The sequence below is a fragment of the Rhinolophus sinicus genome, chromosome 16 (genome assembly GCF_057876585.1).
Source record: "Rhinolophus sinicus isolate RSI-liver-muscle chromosome 16, RSI-T2T, whole genome shotgun sequence".
Taxonomy (NCBI): domain Eukaryota; kingdom Metazoa; phylum Chordata; class Mammalia; order Chiroptera; family Rhinolophidae; genus Rhinolophus; species Rhinolophus sinicus.
The window spans coordinates 54,556,847-54,572,096 of record NC_142516.1 but is presented as its reverse complement, the minus strand read 5'-3'; the positions used below and the strand labels follow the sequence as shown (position 1 = coordinate 54,572,096).

The window sequence follows — 15,250 nt, the reverse complement described above, 5'->3', positions numbered from 1 at the left end:
GAAAATAGAACTAGCTTGCATTTATAGAGAATTACGACATGTCAGGCACTTCGTGATGTGATTTACATGGGGTATCTTATTTTATCCTTACAACACTATGAAGTAGGTACCATTATTATGGCTATTTTAACAGATGCGGAAAACGAGGCTTGAGTTTTCATGTAACTTGTCAGAGAATGCAGTGTGCTGGAGGTTGGGTATGACTCTCCAGGTTCCCTAATTTTGGCATGGAGATGGGCTGCTTGAGAAAAGTTGTGAGAAAATGGGAGAGGTCTAGGTGGTTTTCCCATGGGTCTAGATTGGGACAGTGGGTGGACAGAAAATGGATGATAAAAAATATAAACAGTGCATGTTTGAGGAGACTGAGAATACAACCAGTACGGAATTGTTGAACATGACATAGCTGAGTAGAGAGTCCTTAAGGCAAGTGGAAATACTAGTTGAGGATCAAGGAGAGTATCTGGGTTAGATATAAACGTTTAATTAATTCATTGGGAATTTATATTGTTACTAAAAGAAAATGCCCATAAAAAGTCAGCTGTACTAATTGAAAGAGAAAAAAAGAAAATAAGAAAGGGAGAGAGAGAGAGAGAAGAAAGGGAGAGAGAGAGACAGAGGAAAAGGAAGAGGAAGAGAACTATGAGGGAGGGAGGAAGAGAGGAAGGAAAGAAGGAAGGAAGGAAGGAAGGAAGGAAGGAAGGAAGGAAGGAAGGAAGGAAAGGAGGAAGGGAGGAAGGAAAAGGAATCTGTGTGAAGGGTATCAGACCACCAACATCACAGAAGCAGAACCCTGCTAGAATGTACTTGTCAAGCTACATTGAGAGCTACTGGACACCAGGGACATGGTTGTTCTGTTTTGTTTTGTTTTCCTGAGTCAGAAAAGAGGCCTAATGAAATGCAGGCTCCATTGTGAGTCGACCAGGGTGATCTGAGGTTGACAAAGAAAATGTCTTGCTAACCTCTGTGCTTAGGGTAGCCTTCAAAACCCTGAGATATTTGTTGTAATCCATTATTTTTCCCCCACACAAAAGAACATTGCAGTTCCATTTGAACACTGTATTTGATCAGTTAATGAAAAAAATCCAGTGTTTATTCTGAGACGCAGCTAAAGCCACATCTTGACTTATTGACTGTTCGGGCTTCAACGGAGCAAATTACATACCATCCTGGAGCAGTCAGAATATGCTTCTCTGAGAATAGTTACCTCCCCCCTCCCAACTTCCTCTTTATTGATTCTTTTTAAAAAACCCACAATATCTAAAATGAAATGATGAAACCAGTGCTCATTTACATGGGTGAAGTATTTTAAACTCTGTGCACTCTTTCTGCGTAATATTCTCCAATGTGAGAGCTATTAATTCTTTCTGAATTTTAACAAACCAAAGAGTCTCTCCATCAGTTTCCTGTGAGAAGAGCTGGGGAGGGCCACTGGCCACAAACTTTAATTTTATAATAGATTTCTTCGGTTAAAATGAACTTTTGACCTAGCTAATTTAATTGTCTTTGTTATTGATAGTTGCAGAGCTGTAAATAAACTTAGAGAATGTGCTTGTGAGGTTCACTTTCCAAACAGAATTTTGGATGACCCTCCAAGGCAAAATTTCCCTTTGTTTCCACAGGGAATGCTGTTTTTCATCATAACCAACATAAGAAGGCGATGTGAATTGTTAATCATGGCAGAATATCAGGCATCAAAAATGATCTCCTCCCTTAGAACCATGCTCCCATGAGCATCATCCTAGGCTGGCTCCTTAACCACGTTGCCAGGGAAAACACACATAGTAAATGAATTAAAACATCTACTTTGTTGTACCCTCCTGTTCTGATGAATCCCTTCCCTAACTGAAGGACACAAAGTGGCCTGGAATGGAATGCTCTTTGCTAAGATGAGGTTAAGAAAGCATCTGGGAAGAGTAAGTATCCTTCCTTCCTGTCATCTACTCTGAAGCTTGGCTAAGCCACTGGAGCTTCTGGAATAGGAGAGATACTTAGGGGAAAACAGCCAAGTTGTGGTGCCTGGGGGAAGAAGCAAAGATGAGTAGGCAAGACCTTTGCATTTTTTTAGGGTTTTGTTTGTTTCTTTGTTTGTTTTTTTGTTTGTGTGTATGTGTGTGTTTTGGTTAGTTTTAGTCTTTCCTACAGAGTTGAAGAAATCATTGCATTAGGTTATCACGGCTCCATGTAAGGCCCCACTTATTTTCCCTTCCTTCTTCCCTCCTCTCCTCTCCTTCCTTCCTTCCTTCCTTCCTTCCTTCCTTCCTTCCTTCCTTCCTTCCTTCCTTCCTTCCTTCCCTCCTTCTTTCCTTACATCCTCAATCCTTGCTTCCATTTCCCATGTCATCAATGAATAGGGCATATTTAAACATGTTTGAAATGTAGTCTTTCACTTATATTTATCCTTAAAAATATGAGTTACATGTATTGTTCGTGGATACAAATGGAATTGTGCTCTAAATCTCATTACTTTCTTGATTCATTCAGCATTGTTTTTAAGATCTATGTTTGCTGCTGTGTATACATTTAGCGGGTTGCTTCTAAGAACTCCATAGCATTCCATACATAGGGAAATCCACCACGTTTTGCTTAACCAGTCCCCCAGCTGTAGACATCTTGATTTCCTCCAACTCCCCAATATCTAAAAAAATACCACACTTAAATGTCCTCATACATATCTGTCTGCTTTTGCTCTCTGATACATATGCAGGAGGTGGGTTGCTTGTTCATAAGGCATATTACCTGGCATTTGATTCATTTTGGCTACAGTGTTTTCCAGAAGGACTTCACCAGGCTGCATCTCACCAGCAGTACATGATAGTTCTCATATTCCCACAGTTTGCTTGATGCTTGAAAATGCCTAGAATGGTAAATTTAGTAAATCTAATTAATGACATATTAAATTATCTCCTCATATGCTTGCTAGCCTTTGGGTTTTCTCTTTTGTAAATTACATGCTTATGTGATTGCACATTTTTCTATTTAGTTCTTATCTTTTTCTTATTGATTTTCAGGAGTGTTTGCTTATTTGTTTGTATGTGGTATATGTAAGTTCCTTATAAACTTTTGACTTAATAAATAACTTCTTCAAATCTGTTACTTGCAAATTAATTTTGTCCCTGATGTTTCTCATTGAACTGAAATCTTTAATTTTTGTGTGATAAAATGAATTATTTCTTTTGTTTTTTTAAATCATCTTACTTTACTTTCTATGATCTTTATATCATCATTCACATTTAGGTCATAATCCTAAATCCTTCATCCTGGAGTCACTGGGTCCTGTGTTAGTTCGGGAATATCTGTCTATCTATTGATCATCTATCTATCTATCTTCAATCTATCTATCATCTATTGAGAGAAATTTCCAGCTTTCTGAACAGTCCATCCCTCTTTTTCCCATGGGTTTGTGGTGAACTCAATCATGTATTACATTTCTCTGTATATGTAATTTTATTACTGAGCTCTCTATTCTGTTCCAGAAATCTATTTGCCTATCGCTATTTGCTCCAATGAATGGACTATTCTCACTACTAAGGCTTTGTAATACGTTTTAGCAATTGATAGGACAAGTCTCCCCTTTGCTATACCTTTTCAAAGATGACTTTTCCCCTTTTCATACACATTTAGAATAACTTTATTAGATTGTTCAAAAAATATCAAGCTGACATGTTTTTGGAATTACATGTAATGTATAGATTCATTAAAATATGTGATATATATTATCAAATTCTTCCCTTCAGGAGAATGGAATGCCTTTTGTTAATCAATTCTTCTATGTTCTTTAATAGAGATGCATTTTTTTTTTCCCGACAGAGAGCCTATGTTAATTTCTGAAACCTTTAAGGTTTTTTTTTTTTCCCTATTTTGACTGGTATCCTATTTTTGGTTATACTTTCTGTTTGTCTTCTTGCAGTGTTTCTCCCCCTTTTCCCTGGACTTAGGCTTACGTCTGGAAAAAATTACACATTAGCATTCTCCCTTCATAGAAGGGCTCGTATTTTCTTTATGTGGTGGATCTAAAATACACTGAAATCCGAAATCTGGATGAGGTTGAAACTTTTATACCTGTGTCTAGTCCAGGATTTATAACATTTTTATTACTAGAGAGATTTGAACTTTTTAAAACAGAGTTTAAAATGCTTTGCAAATATCACCCCCTTAAAGTCCCTCAGTATTTCTAAGAGATAAGGATATCGGTAGAATGGGCAAGAATCTGCTTTACCTCAATTATCCAAGGCCCAATTTTGGCCTCATTTGAAGTATCAATCAATGAGACACAGATGAACCCTTCAGTCTGGAAGACTATTTCCTAACAAGCATTATACAATCAACCTATGTACATGCTTTGAGATGGGCTTAGTATACAGAAACTAATGGCTGAAGCCAGACTAATGCCCCTCTAAGAAAATCCTTTGCTTTGACTGTATTTATTTCAACTTTGCCTCCCACTCTTTTTTCAGCCAACCTCTTCCCCTTTCCCTTTTTTCCAAATCCAGATATAGAAAAAAAGTAGTTAAAGTTAATCCAAAGCAAACTACCAAATATATTTTATAAGCTTCAGGGTACTACTTAAAATGCCAGACTATTAAACACCAGACAGAAAGTGCATTCTCAAGGGCAATGACTGTAGGTGGAATGTTTTCACCAGTCTTTAGCCAACAATTTGCAATTTCTGTGCCTGTGAGTATTATTTTACTCTTTTGGGAAAAACAGAATGTCCTCTCCTCCTCCTCCTCTTCCCTTTCCCTCTTTCCCTCTCCTTTGTTCATAACAGAGCTTTTAAAAATGAGGCAAAATAAGCAAAAGAGTGTTGTAAAAGCATAAACACATATCATGACCTTTTTATTTTATCAATAATATCCAAGGACATTGATAAAAGAAATCAGAAGAAAATATGTCTTCAAATTTTGTCCAAATAAAATTGGAAACGAAAAGAAAACATAAAACAAAATGTGTTAGTCTTATTTTTTTAGTAATTAAATGGAGACATAGAAATTTGGATCAATTTAAATTAAAAAAAAAATTCTCACAAATATTTTTGTGATATTTTCTCCAAAAGATGAAAACAAATATATTTTGATCACTTTGACCAAAAACTGAACTACAAAGGGAATGATAACTCTTCCCCATCCAAGACCACTACTCATACCACATTCTAATACATACATATTTACCTCTATGTAGTTTTCCAGATTTATAACAATTTCCTTTTGCATATTCTCTAATCTCAAACCACTTGATTTGGGGTTGATTATAAGGAAAAAAAGGATGAAAAAGTAGGTGAGGTTTCTGCAGTGCAGACTTGGAAAATATGAAAGCATTGAGAAGAATTTTGCTTTTAGAATTAATTCCAGCTACCTGCTTATATAGTGGGGATTGTACCTTTTAAAGAAGGGACAGGTGGACAATTAACCCAATTTCGCAACGTTTCAGTGTGCTCTGACTTAAAGTTGTGATGCACAGAGCAGACACTATAAGTAACCCTATCTATGAGGAGAGCATTTGAGAAATAAAAAGTGAACTTATGAAAAAAAAGATTGCATCAATCTTGTTTCATCTCAGGTATACAAGTTCCTTTATACCCTTGGGATGAGTTATAGAAACCCAGAGAAGAGAGTCAATCATTTCAAATCATAAATAAGAAAGGTATCAAAATTGGACAAAAATTTCACCAATACATTTTTGTTTGTGTATAGACCAGGGTTCAAATATGGAAAGGAGTTTTAGTTGCTTTGAGAAATGTGGAAGAGCCTGAGGAACAAGCTCTAAGCGGAGGTTCCAAGAACGAATCTGAAAGCAACACTACAGAACTAACCCACCAAAGGAGCTGCTGCTGCTGCTGCTGCCACAATAGGGAAGGTGAGGAATGATCAGGAAGTTGAGAAATCGGGAAGCCATTGCCTCAGTTGTGGGCTCTAGCTTACGTTTCTTCTTTCACCATCTGAGAATCAAGAAGCTGCTGCCAAAACAACTGTTTCCAGAACCACACCATCACAGCCACAAGCCATGCCAATAAAATGGATATGCCACCAAACTCTCGACACCCACAAAATTATGGGCTGGATACATAGAGCCTCGTTTCTGCTGTTGCAGAAAAGCCAAATACTTTCACGTATTTTTGCCCACTAGCAAAACTCTCCCATCTCACTTTTGCCTGCCAGGTCTTTCATGGGTACATCTGTTTGGTGGGAACCAAGTACTTCCAGAAACGAATCTATAAGGCAGTCATGCAATAAAGCATAACACAAGGGGATTTGAACAGAGTTGAATGAGTCAATATTTACCATATGCCATTTTATGTATATTATTTGCTACCAACCAAAACAAATCTATAAGCATCTCATAAAAAATACTGTGGCAGGAAGATGCTATAAAGTTAGCAGTGGACAAAAAATGGCAGTAGAAAATTAACTATACTCCCAATTTGTATTAATTTGAGATATATAAATCATCACTAGACTATTCTTTATTTAATATGTACTATTTGAATTGAGATAAAAACATTTTCAAAACTTCCATCAGTTCACTCACTACCTCAGTCTTTTACTTTATTTTTCTCTTAAGTTCTAATATTTCTCATCTGTAATTCCCTTATCATCAGATGTCAGAAACCTAACTATCAAAGTTAGAGAGGACATATACAATAAGTATCATTTTTATTAGTGTAGAGCTTTATACTTCCAGTTAATGTTACCTTGACATCTTCATTTTGTGCTTTCCTTTTTCCTAGTACATCGAATAGAACTTTTCTCCTAATTAGAGATACCCAGATTGTTTCAAAACATATTTTTAAAAATGGAAAGTGAAGGGCTAATTATAGAAAGACACACAAACCACCCATCCATGGCTTTAGAGAGTCTAAAGCACAGTAACCTATGCTGGAGATTCGGGGGTGGGGTGTGACCTCAGAGTAGATCTAGCCTGACAGGGGTGGGGTAGGGCATTTGGAAAGGAGTTAAGGTCAACAGTGTCATTGAGGTGAGGGGCTTCCTCAGGTCATGAGAAAGAACTCATCAACTCCACAAGGTTTTACTAAGCTCCACGTACACTAACCTTTGCGAAAGCTTTGCTTATTTTGAAAAGCCCAGAACACTTATAAGCCCTGGATAATAGAGTGTGGGTAGACTTCGTGGTCAGGGAAATCTTATGCATGGAAAATCTTAGTAGTACCAGGGTGGCCCTGGGCTTTGGTGACACACTTGCTCATTACAAAGAATACAAAGGGTATTCATTACATAATCTCCTTTGACCCTCCCAATATTCACAGGCAGAAGGCACAGAAGTTATCTTCATATAATAGATAAAGAAATAAAGCTCAGAATGGTTTTAAAACTAGCCAAGAGTCACACTGCTGATAATGACAGGACTTGGAATGGAACCAAATTTTTCTGACTCCAAGACCTGTACTTCCTCATTGCATCAACTCTTATACCCTTTGTAGAGAGGAAAAAGTAAAGAAAACTGTGTCACAAACTTGAATTTAGGCAAAAGTCTTATTTCAACTGCAGTAGATTGAATTCAGTAAGTAAATTGCCTTATTAAAAGGAATAGGATTTTGGAAACCTGAATTAAACTTGAATAGAAATATTCTGAGGCTATGTTATCATAAGAAAACAAATTTGCAGAAAAACATCAATGTCAAAGTAACAGCAGATTTGGTCAATTCAATTAAATAACTAGTTTATTACATAAGAAAATAATGTTTAAAACTGGGAAAAGATAGGTAGTTATTTGATGTTATAAAATTAGATAGAGAATCATTATTTTTTTTTCACTTTTCAAATAATGGTATTGATACAGTGTAGGGAAATAAACTATGGACTTCTAGAACCCTATATTAATGCTTCTTTGTACATTCTGTATCATTTATCGAACTCTATATATTTCTACACCAAGGCTGAATTACCAATCTTAATTTTACTACCCTCTCCTCTACCTATTGTGCTAGAAAATTAATTTGGATAATTTATTTGGTATTCATTTGTTTCTTTATTCACCCCATACAGTTTTAGGCCCTTGCTATGTGACATGTACTGCATGACGGTCATAACGAAAATTTAATGGCATTTCTGCATGAGAGAGAACCTGGCATTGTGGGACTGTGCTTGAGACAACACGGATTTGGTGTTTCTTTCTAGCTCTAGCTCAGGGGACGCAAGGAAGAATACACAATAAAAGATACGATTGGGGACATTGGTTATGATCATTAGGAAAGATTTCTGGTTGAGAGAAGATAGTATTTTATTATGGTTAAGATATTGGGATCTGAAAAACTGGAAAAAACTCAAATGTTCTTCAATGGATGAATGGATAAACATACAATGGTACATCCATAGAAACTAAATAGTACTTCGCAATAAAAATATAAAGATGAACTGCTACTTCTGGCAACAACATGGATGCATCTCAGTGCATTATGCTAAATGAAAGAAGCCAGACTCAAAGGACTACATGTTTTATGATTCCATTGACATTACATTTAGGAAAAGTGAAAACTAAAGACAGGAGATAGATTAGTGGTTGCCAGGGGCTGGGAAGGAGGAGGGATTGACTGAAAAGGGGCATAAGGAAATTTGGGGAGGTGATGAGGCTGTTCTATACCTTGAGTGTGGCAGTAGTTAGCATAATTGTGTACGTGTAACAAAACTCATAAAACTATACACCAACAACGATGACTTTTACTGTATATGAATACACCTAAAGGATGGTATTGGGTTCTGGAGTTTGATTTAATCCCACCTCTGCTACTTGTTATTTGCATACCTTGGGCAAATTACTTTGCTTATTCATGCTTATTTTAGAGTCCTCCTTTATAATGTATGTATTATAATAATATTTACCTCATTGAGCTGTCATAAGAATTAAGTGAAGTAATCTATGTAATTGCCTAGCACAGTGCCTTACACGGATTTACTTTCAGTGATGAGAAAATCACAAATGTATGCAAATAACAGCAGCATTCTTTCCACTGCTGCCTCTTTTGTTATACCAGTGGTCCCTCCAGTATTTCCTCATATTCATACAAGTTTTTCCAGAACACAGTTCATGCCCTGGGCTTCTCCATTTGCCTCCCCAGCACCAGTATGGTTACCATGAGCACACCACCATCCCATCTTCCTGCTTTTGTCATTCACTGGTGCTTAGAATAGATGGTTCTATGACACGTTTTCTCTTAATGGCAGCCACACACTGTGCTTGTGAAGGCTGGAAAGAGATGACAGCACACAATTCAATTGTCTCTCGCTGCTGATTTATTCATGATGACTGATTTTTTCTATTTTTTTCTTATCCAAGATATCAAAGAATGTCATTTACAAATAAAAACAAGGAATGCTTGCAATAATACATACAACATCTTCTTTGTAATTCATTTCAAAGCATTACATTATTACATCCCGAAAACTCCTCTAAGCCGCATTATTTGGTACTGCAAAGAGTTTAGTTAGTTTGGAGGTCAAGAAAAAAATGGAAATTACTTTTTTCCAATATCAAGACTAATGATGAGGAACCATGGCATGGATCCTCTAAAACAATGGATAGTGCCCAAATTCTCTACATGGTACAGTGCTTCATTTTAGAAAGCATTATCATTCCTTTTTTCCAACAGATTGCTTTTCTAATTATATTTTGCTTATGTTATTACCATTACTTTGCATTTTCTGAGAACTCAGCAAAGGACAGTGGGGGTGAGAGGTAACATAATGACCTAGAGATGTACTTGATTCAACTTTTAGAAGTCAAAAATCCTATGTACAATTTTCCTTCTTCAACTTGATGCTCACACACAAAAGAAATGCATTCATACCATAAAGCTTGGGCTTATGTAAAATGTGTTATTCTAGAGAAATAACATATTCAACCTTTTTAGCCATTTACATCTGAGAGAGAACAAGTTTATGAGATGATTTGTTGATGGGGGATGAGGATGGGGAAGAAAAGCAAATGAGAGTTTTAGGCAACTATAGAGAATGAGAGAGATACATTTCTTTTTTTATTTTAACATAATCATGTTCCTGATTTTTTTTCAAATCAAACAATATTAGAGGGATGTAAAATGAGAAGTCAAAGACTCCCCAACTTCCCCCATCTCCCCACTTCCCAGAGTTAACCATTCTTTAACATTTTCTTGGGAAGAGGTTTCCTAAAAGCAGCACCCAAACTCATTGAGGCTCGGTTAGATATATCGATATTTTAGAACCCTGGTTAACCCCCTATCGCAGCATTGTCTCCTTTTATGGTAACTGTCTGTTTACTTATTTGTCTCCCATGATAATCTTTACTATGCAATACACTGCTAAGGGTTGTAATGATGCACAAAGAAGACACTGTGGTTAGTAAAGCCCAACTTTTCTTATTAACCCTTACAATCCTTGGGCCATAAAGTGGTTAGTTTTTTTAATACACTTGGAAGCTGTTCATATATTGAAACATTTTTGAAATTTTTCTATATAACTAAATAGTATTCCATCTAGTCCTGGGTACAAAAGCAAGGTCCTGGCTTCCAAATAATCACATAATTACATCTGATGCAGTACAGGCTTACTAGAGTCTTTCTGAAGAGTAAACACACACACACACACACACACACACACACACACACACACACACCACTTGCACAGACTCTTTTGCCTCTTTTATATATAGAACGAAGTTTAATTCCACTTATCATCTGTACCTTGAGCATGGCCTAGCATTTAAGTTGATTGTTAGTAGGTAATAGAAAAGAAAGACCCACAGATAATGATGTGAGTTAGTCACCATATACCTCACTTTTATTTCAATCATGTACCAAGAGGTCTTTTATTCCCAGAAGAATAGTTTTATGACAAAAATATTTTCATGGCTTTCTCAGTAAACGTAAGTAATTTGGGGGACATTGACCTGTAAGAACAGTATAGAATGCTTTCTATGTTAGTCTCCAAAGACAGCCAACAGCAATGTTTCCTTCCTCATGCATTGATTCCCTTATACCCATCAAGAACTCCAGTATATTTTCACTCCTCTTGAGTTTTGATGGAAACTCTGCATTGCTGTGACCAAGAAATGGTGGTACAAATATTTGGGACTTCTCAGCTCAGATCTTAAGAAGATTGACAGTTCCTACTTCTTCCTTTTGAAGGCCAGCTGTCATGAAAAAAGCCACCATGTAAAAAGACTACCCTGCTGTGAGTAGGTGGTCACATGGAGAAGTACATGGACCATACATTCTACTGAATCCTAGTAAGTGACTACGCTTGACCTCACATGAAGCAAAAGAACCACCTAGCTGAAATCAATTCAACTCACAGAATCAATAATAATTGTTTTAGTTTTAAGCCATTATATCTTGGAGTGGTTTGTTATGCATCAATACATAACAGAAACATTTTCCTCCCCCATTCATTTCACATGACTCACATCCAATAGGGATCAAAAAGAAGAAAGTCAAATAACATGCACATCAATAACTAAGAATGCATAAAAATTCATAATACTAATTATTGTCAAGATCCAAGTGACCAAACTGTTTTAATTTAAATTAATCTTTCCATTTAAATTAAGCCATCACGATCAATAATTTTTTATTATGCAATCAGTCTGCACATCCATTAGGTTTGGAAGATCCACTTGCTATATGGTATCTCATTCTTCTAATATAAGCTGAAAGCAGTAGTAAAACCAGAAACGCATGTAATTGAAAAGTACATCCATCTATTCATTCATGTTATTTTCTCTGATCCACAGTTAAAAAAATTTATGAGCTTGTTTGGAAAATGTGAAAACAAAATCAATAGAGTAACCATGATTTATAAAGGTGAAACCCTCGTGGCATGAATATTTCATCAGGGAAATGTGGAAGCCATCAGATTTTATCTGAGTGTATTCCTCCATCTGACGTGATTAATTCATAAATGGGCCGATGTCCATTATTAATGGAGATGATTGCCGGTGCACAGGAACAGCACAAGGGCTACACAACAAACACCAGTTTCAGGAGGCTACCGGGAGTTTTGGAAATAATCTAGGTCAAAGGTGATTAAAGGCTATCAGTGAGGAGAGGACAACAAGGAGAGGCCAAGATTTTCCACATGCCTTGCAAAGGAACATCAAAGTAAATCAAATCCCATAGTCTGCAGGAGAATTGGGCTAAACCATAAGGACTGGATCAAATGCCTCTCTCAGAAGCCATTTCAGTGGGGAACCTAATTCCCTGCATTTGTCTTGACTGTAGCTAAATTTCCCCAAGTATCCAATTGTCTTCAGGCTCCACCACTCACTTCTGAGGGCCATGGAGACATTGATATATGAAACGGAGAAAGCAAAAGACATTTTGTAGAGAAGAAACAAACTGACCACGTTCAAGAGGCTCATAGTCAAGCAATTAGTGATACAACTAGTGGCACAATAAACACCCATCGATTCCCAGTAGAGCAGCAGGCAGCACAAAGAACAAGGCAAATTAAAAGCAGATCAAAAGAGAAGTATATTCAATACAGAGCTCAGGAAGTATGCTGCCAAGGCCAGCTCAGCACCGAGGTTTCAAATGGCAAAGTCATGAGGGGCTGTCTGACCCAAGCTGTGCACTGCCCCTCAATAGAGTCTTCAAAGGTAGCCCATGGTGATGTGATTTCATTCTAAAGTTATTGATTTCATTGAAGAAATTTGAAACTTTCCAAGAGTCATTGGGAAGGACATAGACAGGGTCAGAAGTTAATTTAGCAGCAGGGGCACTCACTGAGACTAACACATTTCCTTGCAGAGGAAATTAATCATGGATTTGAAGGCAGTCTTTTTATGGCGCTGAAAAACAAAGTTCGTACAAGTGTTTATGTCTCCATTAGTGAACTCCTCAACCTGGAGCTGAAAGCAGTCTATTTGCATTGAAGTCAAATCAGCACAAAGCTACAAGGTGGGTGGGGAAATAGATATCATTATGGTGGAAAGGACAAAGGATATAGTGAGAAGGTGTGTCAGAGGGGAGGAAGCACATATATGGTGTGCACCAGTCTTCTTGATTCTAACTGGATATTCCTTGTTAGTGGAGAGAATTGGTGGTTTCCCTTACCTAGGAGACGGACCCAGAAGTCATGCACATTCAAAAGTCAGATGTAGATAACAGAGACATTTCAAAACCTCTCAGCCTCCAAAAATGTTCCTTAGTGTTTCCCTCACTTGCTATGAGTCAGGTTATATGTATCGTATATATATGAATATATATGTGTGTGTGTGTGTGTGTGTATGTGTGTGTGTGTTTATAAACTTCATATGAGAAAAATGGTGTCTGTTTTATCCCTGGTATCTAGCAAGTAGGTATTCAATAAATTTTTACTGAATGAATGAATGAAATTCTTGGGAGTCTTTCAGAAATATAGAGCACACGTATATTGTCACTTAAATATTTAGGTTTTGTTCCTTGATTACATTAACCAACACATTCTCATATAGTGGAATGAATTGATTTAGAGCCAGAATGGGGGAGGAAAAAAAATTCAGCAAAGCACAACAGAAAACAATGAGCAGAACAGATAGGGATTTAGATTCTTATTTCCAGAGTTTCACTAAATTGCTGGGGCCGTGAGAATTTTACCCGTCTGGGTTTTAGTCTCCTCAGCATAAAAGATAGGAAGGGCAGCAAGGGAAGTGCTATTATGTTCAAAGTGCTTTCTAGAGACAATATTCTATGATTCCACAAAGAAGGTGTATTTTTAGAGCCTGATATGGGACTTCTTAATAATGTCATGCGATGAAAGAATCATAACATGTGAGAGTCAAGGAATAATTTCAATTCAGAAAATAGAACAGGAAGAAAGCATTTTAAAGGATCTGGTTCAACATCATGCCTTCGGGAAGATAAATGATTAAAATATACGGGATTCATGGTGGCCCCAACTTTCTTAAATATTTCCAGCCATGCCTGTTTATCTATCTAGAAGCTGATCCAGGATTCCTTAATGAATTGATGTGAATTTGAAAGTTCCAATGACTCTCTCTCTCTCTGTCTCTCTCTCTCTCTCCAATCTATTTATCTATCACTGCTTGTCTGTCAGTTTGTCTGTCTCTGTCTCTCTCTTTTACACACACACGCACACACACACCAGATCAGGACAATTCTCAGGGGCAGCCTTCAAACAATCTAGGAAGTAGGAGCAGCACATAGCCACTGTGATGCTTTCTGGCTTGGTTGCTAGCAACCAAGACCTCTTCCTTTCTCTTACTATCCATTCACTCAGCAGCAAGTTATCCTCATTTTACTCTAATGGTACAGAGATTTGTGAATTAAAAAATGCTATCTGTATGTCTGTTTAGTGTCCCATATTTTGTTATATATTTGCCACTCTATAATCTTCCACACAATAATCTGCTTATTGGAAGATAACGTCTACCAAATGAAGCTAAATGGACTAAATCAAAGTCTAATTCTTTTGACTGTCTTCATTTCCCTCACCCTCATCCTTTCATTCCTTAATTGGCTGCTAAAATGGCTCAAATTACAAAACATGGATGAAAAGTATGCAAAATGTCCTCTAAAATGTGATGATGGCAGTTTAGAATATGCTGTTTTAGACTTATGGCCTGTTATAACATTTGATTCACCTATAAAAAAAGAAAGATCCATGCCAGTTTTTTTTTTTTCTTTTTCTTTTTCTCTCTTCATTAGTAAAATCCATTTTAAGGTCTCCAGGAGGTAAATTATTTTTAGAATTAGTTTTTATTTTATTAGTCAGGTTGCAGAGTGTCAAAATTGCACTGAAGCCAGTGGCACTTCACTGAGCTTATTAATATTGATATGATCACTCAGTGTTCTGCACTGAGTGACACTGCCAACCTTCTGGGAGCGCAAGGATCCTTTTTAAAGGGACCACATAATTTTTAAAAATAGATCCTTGGGTCTTTTCTTCTGGTGTTTGTGAAAAGGGCAAGTAGAAAGTCTGCATCCATTTTCCATGATTCAATTCATTCAGCCAATGTTTCCTAAGCACCAACTTTGGGCTAACACTATGCTAAGAAGCTAAGACTACACAGGAACGCCAATATGTGACCACCCTCCTCCCCACACCCCACCACCTTCAAGAAGTGCTGTAAGGATGTCTCTAGCACCTATTATGTGCCAGATGCCATGTTTAGAGCTGCAGGAGACTTTATTATTTACCTATTTTTTAATTTAATTTTTTATTTAATGTTTTGTTTTTTGTTTTTTCCAATTACAGTTGACATTCAATATTACCTTAGTTTCAGGTGTAAGGCATAGTGGTTAGACATTTAAATGATATGGTAT

At 36.9% G+C, this 15,250-nt stretch overlaps 1 long non-coding RNA gene across 1 annotated transcript in view; it reads right to left on the bottom strand.

Moving 5' to 3' along the window:
- LOC141571336 (uncharacterized) overlaps positions 1 to 15,250 on the bottom strand; it is a 518,221-nt gene that overhangs the window by 48,085 nt on the left and 454,886 nt on the right. The window contains exon 6 of the long non-coding RNA XR_016019140.1: positions 2,737 to 2,854. This is a non-coding gene — a long non-coding RNA (uncharacterized LOC141571336). The remainder of the gene's footprint in view (positions 1 to 2,736; positions 2,855 to 15,250) is intronic.